The following is a 10,251-nucleotide window of genomic DNA, read 5'->3' as shown; positions in this document are numbered from 1 at the left end:
GCTGGTGGATTCAAATCCAGCCCAGGCCTGCCAAACAACAATGACAACTACAACAAAAAAGAATCCGGGCATTGTGGTGGGTGCCTATTGTCCCAGCTATTTGGGAGGCTAAGACAAGAGAATTGCTTAAGCCTAAGAGTTTGAGGTTGCTGTGAGCTGTGACGCCATGGCACTCTATCAAGGGTGACATAGTGAGACTGTCTCAAAAAAAAAAAAAAAAAGCAATGTCTGATAAATGGTGAACTACAGAAACATACAGAATTGAACTTGGGTTTGGAAGTATTCATAGGCAATGCCCTGCAAACAGAGGGATACACTGGCAAGTTAGTTTGACTTAGGTTAAATTCTTTATCCTCTCTTGGAGATTCATGATGGCTACCAATATGTTAAAGCTTCAAAAAAGAAACCTCTTTAAGGTTATTTAACCCAGAATTTTTCAAATTTATTTGACCATAGAATTTTTTACACTTTGCACTTTATCCCATAGAAACATAATGTGCTAACAACATCTATAATGTCATCTTTTATTTGTTTGTTTTTTGTTATGGCTTTTGTAGGGCTCAATCAGTAGGGGGCATGGGGAAAAGAGGTAAAGAGACTAGTGTTTGTTTTTAGAGAACCATTCTCACTTAGAGAAGACTGGTTGTAAATATGGCAACTTGGCTCTGAATTCCAACACCGATTTTGTGAATGACCATTTTTAAGCTTCGGCTGATGAAGATCAATTTGTAGCCTGAACACATGTTCTGAAGTTGCTTAAAGTCTGCCCACCCAGCAGACACACAGACTCTAGAGATGTGGGCCAGTCCCAGAACAGTAGGGCTTATTCATTTTGGAAGTTTCCAAGTTTCACTTCAGTGCTTGATACACTAAAGATACTCACAGATGTCTTTTGAGTAAACGGATGAATACGTAACTGAATGAGTAATTATGGTAACTATCTGTGCTCTTGAGAAAAGGTAATTACCAGGCCAAGAGATATTATGCCAAATCTAGGAGAAATTTTAAATAAAACAATAAGTCTAAGGAATGAACAAGATTTCCTTTTTTTGTTCTGTGGAGATTCAGCAAGTTAGAACTCTGTCTGAACTCTACATACTGAAGAAAACAGCATCTTTGGGTAAAACTTCACTGTTTTTGAGTCCCTTTTTCTTTTAATTGGGCGAGTTACTTAATCTCCTTGTTTTCTTGTCTCCTGAAATAGGTGACCTCTAAGGTCTTTTTTCCATTCAAATGTGTCTGTGAATCTATTGACTTATAAATACCATGCTTTGTGCTTGCTGTTTTTTTTTTTTTAATCTTTCCTTGCAACATTGGAAAAGTGTACAATCTTCATAATAAAACCAGGTCTGAGTCCAAACTGAAAGGGCCCCAGGAAAACACAGAATTCCAGAATGTTTTGCAAGAAGATCCTCATTCATTAAAGGAATGCTCATAAAAGGAAAATAAGAGCTCTATTAACATATTTTCCTACAGAAGAGCTGCCTGAAAACTCACTGAATTTCAGTAGGAGCAGCACTCTCCTTTGTGCTATCTTGAGAAACACAGGCCACCACAGGAACTGGTGACAAGGGTAAGTCCTCTAACAATTTCTAGATACTATTAAGAGCCAACACCTACCAGTGCCTGTTAAGTGGCAGCCAGTATTCCAGATGTTCTATTCCTACACCTGCATTTCATCCTGACCACACTCTTATGAACTAGGTAGTAGTATTATCTTCATTTTATACATGGGCAAATTGAGGCATAAAATGTTTAATTTACTCAGGGTTATGAATCTATTAAATGGTGAGATCAGATCTGAATCAAGAGTATGGGTCTGGAATCCTGCTCTTCGCCACTCCACTCTGCTGCTACCTCAGGATACGTGCAGCCATTGACAAGAGCCGAAATAGACTAAGGCAACAGATGTTTATGAGGAGTCCACTATACTGTTAGGGACTGCGATGGATAAAATGATAAGGACCTCATCTCTGCTCTTACCCGACCAACAGATAAGCAACTCCCTTGGCAGAATGAAATGGGTATTAGAACAGATGGTCTCAGGGAATTGAGAATAGGATTTTCATAGGTATCTAAAGTGGAAGGAAAGCATTTCAGGTTCAAGTAAAAGTATGGATTTTAGAGTATGCCAAATAGGCTTGTCCGCCCAGATTGGAAGACTTGCAGTGGGCATATGATGTTTGTCTCTTAAAAGGGTCTGAATAGAGGCCGAGCGTGGGGCTCATACCTATAATCCTAGCATTCTGGGAGGCCAAGGTGGGTGGATTGCCTGAGCTCACAGGTTTGAGACCAGGCTGAGCCAAAGCAAGATCTTGTCTCTAAAAATAACTGGGCATTAGGCCAGGCACCTGTAGTCCCAGCTACTAGGGAGGCTGAGGCAGGGGGATCACTTGAACACAGGAGTTTGAGGTTGCTGTGAGCCAGGGGTCCTCAAACTTTTTAAACAAGGGGCCAGTTCACTGTCCCTCAGATCACTGGAGGGCCGGACTGTGGGCCCCAGGACTTGTCAGCTGCTAAGCAGGACAGGCAGTGGCGGCAAAAACACCCAGTGAGCTGGATAAAAGTCCTAGACCAGCCACATGTGGCCTACCTGCAGTAGTTTGAGGACGCCTGCTGTGAGCTCTGACTTCATGGCACTCTACCCTGGGCTACTGAGTCAGAGTCTGTCTTGAACAACAACAAAAAACCTTAAAAAAAAAAATCCAAAGAATTGGGCCTAAGGAGCTGGTTCAGTGTGAGTCATATACCAGGAGGGTCTTACTCAGAACAGTCTTGCAGCCCTCAGAAGCAGGTGGACTTTCCAGATATGAATGCAACTCAAACCTCCTGGGTGAGCTGGAGGCTCTTAGGAGTTGCTTATCGGCCTCTCTTCCCAGCTCCACATACAGTGATTTCACTTTGGGAGCCTGAAATTGGCAGTGGTAAGATTACTTACACCTGTAAATTGGCAAATGTGCGGTATTAAGAATCTTTTTCTTTGGAGAATTGGCTGTTAACACTTAATAGCACATCATTTGTTATATGATGATTACAAAAGCAGTAGAATGGGAAACTGACCCACTGGAACTCAGGAAGAATGGAGGAGAAGTGGTTCCCCAAAGGACAACTGGGACCTTGTTAATAAAAGCTGGGTGAATGAATGTTGGGAAGTGTCCTCTCATATATTATGTTACTTTATCACATCACATCATGTTATATTACAGAGCTATAATGAATTAAGGACTCTAAAAGGTCTGTAATTTTTAAAACTGTTTGGGTTAACTTAGTGTTACCCAATCTTTTTTGATTAGGGAGTCCCTTTTTTCATAAAACTCTGATCAACCTGTCAATGCCTTTGGAAAATAGTGAACCAGAGTAACAGATAACAAAAGAAGAGAAGTAAGAACAAACAAACTATTAATACGTAGACCTTTTGCAGTGTTAGTGGCTGGGGAATGAAAGATTCTTTTGCTCCTCTTTCCCTTAAAATAGCAGATATGGGGCAGCGCCTGTGACTCAGTGGGTAGGGCGCCAGCCCCATATACCAAGGGTGGCGGGTTTAAACCTGGCCCTGGCCAAACTGCAACAACAACAACAAAAATAGCTGGGCGTTGTGGCGGGTGCCTGTAGTCCCAGCTACTCACGAGGCTGAGGAAAGAGGATTGCCTAAGCCCAGTAGTTGGAGGTTGCTGTGAGCTGTGACGCCACAGCATTCTACTGGGGGCAAGACTCTGTCTCTTAAAAAAAAAAAAAAAAAGAAAAGAAAATATCTGATGTGGAAATGTTGATTTCAAAACAACTAATATGTCTGCAGGCTTTAAGTTTTAGCCACTATAATAGGTTTAAAATCAAAGAAACAATAAAATCTTTCAGGCTGGATAGGATATGTTAATTTCTAATACTTTTATGGGCTGTAATTAACCTTGGGTCATTGAGAAATCAAATATTCAGGCTTTAAGAGTTTAGTTCTAAACCTTTACTGCTATGATAGGAAAAATGAAAGTCAGAGAGCAATAAAAAAATATTAATTTTAAAGAAGTTTTTTCTTTCTTTCTTCTTTTCTTGGCAACTCTTTAATAAAGTACATTCTGACCATGTTGTTAAGGAGTTGTACAAGGTAGCTCTTAAGAGAGTAAGAGCTTTGGCTGTCTTGCTCATGGTTGTATCCTGAGGATTGCATGTATTTAAATACTCAATAAATATTTGTGAAATATTGAATTTAAAATATGAACAATGATGACAAAGGTACATTTTTAGTCCACTTTATACTTCCTCATCCCCATTACCTCATTTCATCTCTTTTTGACATCTAAAAGCGTCCTCTACCCTTTCTACCTCCTTTCATGGAGGAATCCTTCTGCCCACAGTCCATTGGGACTTTCTATTTTTTTTTCCATTCATGATCTTTCCCCTCTCCCTTTTTGCCCAAATTAATTAGGGTTGCGTTTCTGCCACTTGTAGGAAAAGAATCTTCACAGAACAATCTTTGCCGACATCTATTATGCTGAAAACTACATTAATGGCAGACATTGATATAATTTGTTCACTTGAAAATTTTTATTTTCTGAAGATGAACAAAATTATTGAAAGCTAGAACTCCAAAACTGAACATAATTCTAGTATAATCTGAATAAATTCCTTTCTAAAATGCTCTGTGTGAAATATTCAAGGCATAAGCAAAAAGAACATTCTCTACATCTAATGGAAGTGTCTGGAGAATTGTGAGGTGGGAGGGTTGAATATAAAAACACTTTCAAGTTGAAGACAGGAGTAACCTTGCAGAGGTGGATGGCAGTGTGAGAATCCAGCCACCAGGTCTCCATACAGAGGCGTCAGAGGAGAACTGCCTAGGGAAGGGGTGGGGTAGCCCTGCCACAGATGCAAACCCAACTCAAATAAGAAACAGCATGTCATCTATCTCAAACAATAATCTGAAACTGGAATGTAAGAAAGTTGGATTCAAACCAACAGAGATAAAGGAGAGGGAGATTTGGACTAAGGAGAGATGGGTAAGAATCCAGAGCACGTCCTTCAGGTTGGGAAAAACCTTTGGATAGCACTCAATCAAAACCCAACTTTGTCAAAGCCTCACCTACAGGGGCAACAAGTTGTCAACAAGATCTTAGTGATGCTTCTGAAGCCAGAAGTGGCAGGAGAAGGTTTAGTGGCCAGAGCTAAAATAGAACATGGAGTCCAGGAACAAGGAGTGTGGGCTTCAGAGCCAAACTGCCTTAGTTTGAATCACACTGCTGTCAATAACTGTGTGGCCTTTGGCAAGTTACTCTGCCTCATTTATAAATGGAGATGACAAGCCTCTCACAACTCTCAGGGCTGCAGAGAGGAAAGGTGAGGCTGGTACGTTACCTGGCACACTATGTAGGTGCTGAATAAATGCTTGTTGTTAGTCTAGTGACTACACATTCTGAGTCCTACCTTTTAGCCAACATTTTCTAAGTCAGTATAAATCATAACACCTTGGAATTAAATGGATTGCTGTGTTCATATCTCTGTTGTTTAAATTCTTTGAGCTTTGGTCTCTTCATCTATAAAGTAGGACTTTAATACCTATAACACAAAGAAAGTGTCCAGCCCAGGGACTATTCATGTTAATAGCCAATGAATATTAATCTCGCAAACTGAGGGTCACCTGCATGACTATGTTTCTCTTCACTAGGGCTAAGAAAAAAATCCAACAAGGTTAGACCTACTGGAATAGCCCAGGTTGGGCCCAACTGGGTGTGTAGAATGGAATTCTCTGTGCACCTGAGTTTCATTTGGATGGTTCCTTAATTTAGGTAATGGCAAACTATCAACTCTTTGAGCATTAAAGACTATGATTAAACCAAATAGCCAGAAACTCAAGATTTCTTAGTTGTGTCAAAGAAAAGAAATTCCAGGCTGTAGACTTTCCCCTTGAGAGTTGTGTCCTCAGTTACCTTAAGTTCCAGGGCAGAAGCCATCAACAGAAATGTCCTTGTTTACCAGAGCTGCCATGGTGATGGCCACTTTTGTTTTCCGATGTGAGACCTAGGCAGTGTTCCGGATTAGGTACCTGAAGGAAGCCCTGGGGACGTTACTATTATTTAAATTAATTATTTAACTGACTCATTATTTTTTAGCTTACCCAATGTTTCAGAGACCTTTAATTACACTTATTGGCAAATGTGTAATTAGTTTTAGATTATTTTGGTTTTGTACATAAGATTGACAGCTATGGATTAAGTGCATTAGTTAGAATAATATATTCAAGGATTTAAGGAATTTGGGTCTGATTTTAAAGCACTCTGTTATCTCTGGCTGGTCCTCAACTCAATCCCTTAATCTTTTGGCTTCTTCCTCCTCCTGTACAGAATGCCTCTGGCAATGCACTGAGTGCGGCAGTTGTAGGAATACATTAAATAATGGGCTTAATATCGCCACTGAGAAGGGAGTAAATTGCTCTTTTGTAGGATCCATTAGCTCAGCTGAGAATATGAGCCCAGGACTCTGGTCTACCATGGACTATCAGAAGTAAGGTAGCATCAATTTGAGTGTTTTGACTTTGCCCCTAAATGACTCTGGGCCATGGGAAAAGAATATGGGGAGGATAGAAAAGCAGGTGCAGAGGAGAGTGAGCTTGGTGAGGGATGAGGTAGAGGGATGCAGGTCCAAGGCCTGAGAAGTGATGAATGGCGGAGACAGAGGCAGAAAGGGAAAGGAGAAAATTGCTGAGTGAGAGGAAGAGCACGGTATGTGAAATGTAGATTCCACTGGGACCAGACAGAAAGGTATGGAGAGGTGGCAGAGCAGGTGGGCAGGCTGTGTTCATTACAGAGAGAGGGTTGGTGAGGGCTGTCCTCTCTCTCCTTCTAGGGGCTTCCCCCAGGTAATCTGGCTCAGAGAGAGTTAGTTTAACAGCTTGAGGCATTTAGAAATGTATTCCCAGGGTGACACGTCTCCAGGACCTAGGGAGTTAACCAAATATTGGTACAGTGAGGGAAATGCTATTTCTTGCTGTTCTTCAAATCAAATAATAAAGCCAAGTCACAGGGACAGGAGGTGACAGCAATTGACAGCAAACAATAGGAGGGAACCAAAGGGAACAAAGACTACTTTAATGGTATCTCAGTGATACCCATTTACTTCTCATAATCCTCTAAACGTTACTCTCTGAGGACAGCTGAAAGCTATAACCACTGCACTATCACCTTGCTCTCTCCACAAGAGGCTCATAGATTTGCTTTGAATTAGGAGTGGTGGTAGAAATCATAACGATGATAACATTCATTGTTGAACATTTATTGCTTGCTTTATGTCGGGAATATTTACAGGCATTCATCCAAAAGGGATTTGTGGTAGGTCTACAAACAAAACAAAACTTCTAAGAGGGGAGAGAAAAAATACACATACACACCCTGGCTCTGGAAAACCAGAGTAAATTTGACACAGCAATAGAGGTTTTATAGAAATCATCTCATTTTGCTCTCCCCAAAACCCTATGAGGTAGGTACTTTTAATAATCCCTTTTTATAGAGAAGAATCTGAGAAAACCAAGATTTGATATTATGTCCTTGGCCTGACATCAAAGGCCAGTATTAAAAAAAACTCCGTAGGAATCTTACTAGTTAACTGTAACAATAGCAATTTCGAAATTATTCCCCAGAAAAATGTATTAGCTCTGCCTCTTCCAAAAGAAAGCCATAATTGTTGTTGTGTAGCGTCTGTCTTAACTTAGACATTCAAATATCTCTTATATAAGGACCTTTATGAGAAGCTCCTCCCAGAGACTGGGCCAGAAAAGACTTTCTCCTAAATGAAACTGTAGGATTCCTTCCACTTGGCAATGAGAGTTAAGAAAATCTTCATTCCTCCTATTTCACTGCTATGAGGAAGCTTGGAGCTAAGTTTTATATTCAAATACTATTGTTTATCTTTCATTGTAAATTACCTTAAGTCCTTTATGGAAGAAGGTACAGTACAAATAAACAAAACGCAAGCAAAATACAATCCTGTTAGGGCCATGTAGTAATAATATAATATGATACAATAATGCAATATAATAATTTATTAAGTTATTTTATAACACTCCTGAAATCATTTTATCTGAAAGAGACTACTCCAAACAGAAGTCTACACGGATACTATTTTCTATAGTGTGTGTCACATTTTTCTTTCCCCTGAATAGCATTCCAAACCACTTTGGGTAAAGAATATGAAATTTAGAGAAAATTAGCTGACTACTCTCATATATCTTCTTGTTACAGAAATCTAATTAAAGTCTTGAATCTTGTCCAAAGCTGTGCTCTAAAATAAACCAATTTAAGCCTGAATTTGTAAGTCAGGCTTAAAATATAGAATAATTTCACTCATTTCAATTATTCACGGGTTAATAACTATGCTTAATTTGTAGATTTTTTAATTGGTTCTAAAGTTTCTTCCAGGAACACAACCATATCTTGTCCCAATGACTGATAAATGCTACACCTACTTGATCACACATCTAGGGAAGCCTGTTACGAGGGCCAAGATGTGGGTAGTTTAATAACAAAGCTCCCATCATTTCGAGTTTGCTGCTTTGGTGACTGATTGAGCCTTTCAGAAAACAAAGCCTTTCATTTCCAGAACTTTTATTATGCGTGTGATTATGATTTTTGTTTCACTTAAATGTTATTCTATACTGAGGTATTTCAAACAAAACCTCATTTACAGAAAAAAGATGGAAGGAAGCAAAGAAGGGAGGGAGGGAGGGTGGGAAGGAAAAAGGGAAGGGAGGGCAATGAACAAGATAGAAAAACAGGGAGAATAGCCAACAGCTGAGAAGAGCACAAATCTTGAGCAAAAAATAATTAGCTAAGAAGCCAGTTCTGCTTATCCTGCAAGTGCTTACAGTTCAACATTTTGCTACTTCATCCCAATTCAATTTTAGCTGTTACATAATCCACACTTTCACTTCTAATTATGTGATCCTTCTACTTTGGCATTTTATACATTGGCCAAACATTTATGGAGATAAGGTTCTTTTATTCTATAGAAGTATCAAACAAAACAAATTCTTATTCCAATACTTAAAATTTTCCAACTGTCCTGAAATTGCAAAAAAAAAAAAATTATATGAAGTACTATTTACAATATAGCCTGGCCTATAAAAAGTACATAAAAACAGTGTCAATCTGTGGCACTTGAAATTGACCCGAAATTCCTATAAGAATCCTACTTTAATTCATGATTTTATACAGTAGATAAGAAAAATTTCCTCTTGACAATGCCATAGACAGCAGTCAAGTACTCCCAATTAGATTATGGCCTGGTCATAGCCCAAATATTGCTAACGTTATCTTTAAAGCCTTGGAAATAGAAACTCTGTAATGGAAATAGAAAATCTATTATTTCTCATGAAAAAGTATGTATGCTACAACTCTTCAAATCAAACATCAGTATAGTGTGGGCTGTATGGTTTTCCTTAGAAGCTACAGCAAATTCCCAACTTTCCTATCTGTGAAGTGTGAGTATACATCAGAGGAATGTTTTCTGTTAAGCTCATAAAGCACAAGATTTCAGGCATCTTCTCTAGCAATAGTCACGGGGTCATGTATTTTTGTACACTTTGTAAAAGTTAGGTATTGTAACTGCAATCAGCTGAGACTGGGGTCTCTTTCCACTTTGATTTTCCTTCTGTCACTTTCTTTCTCCTTGGGCTGTGTTGGGACAGCCTGGGAATGCTGTGTGTTTATTTTTTAAAGAGGACCACCCAAATTGCATTAACAGAATGTGCACCAGCCACCAGGTGTGACAGCAGTATCTGTTACATACACAGGTGTGTTGTGAGAGAACTGACAACACTAAGTATATTGTGTATATCCAGTGGATGTGTGTAGCCATGATTATTCCCGTATGTGCGCTCTCTCTTTCTCCACATATATACATACATATACCAGGGGTACCAAAATATGTATACATATTTTAAGAGATATTATGGGAAGTAAAGTAGATCAATCTCAAAAAGTTTATATTGCAAGCAAAATGCACGTGTGTAGCAAAGCTAGTTACACTTGACCAGTAACGGTACCTGCATTTCAACTTTGAAAATATACAGATAACATCTCTTAAAAGTGTGTGTGTATATATATGTATATATCAATGTGTATATATATTTTTGGCAAACTGACACACACATATAAAACAAGGTCACAGAAGTTATCATTTTATGTAATGTGTTTAAAACTAAAATTTTTTTCATGGAAAGAGATTTTTCAACCCCAGGCCACGGGGCCATATCATGGTTTTTTGGGA

This window comes from Otolemur garnettii, unplaced genomic scaffold (genome assembly GCF_000181295.1).
Source record: "Otolemur garnettii isolate 467f Iridium unplaced genomic scaffold, OtoGar3 scaffold00063, whole genome shotgun sequence".
Taxonomy (NCBI): Eukaryota; Metazoa; Chordata; class Mammalia; order Primates; family Galagidae; genus Otolemur; species Otolemur garnettii.
This window is presented reverse-complemented; position numbering follows the sequence as displayed.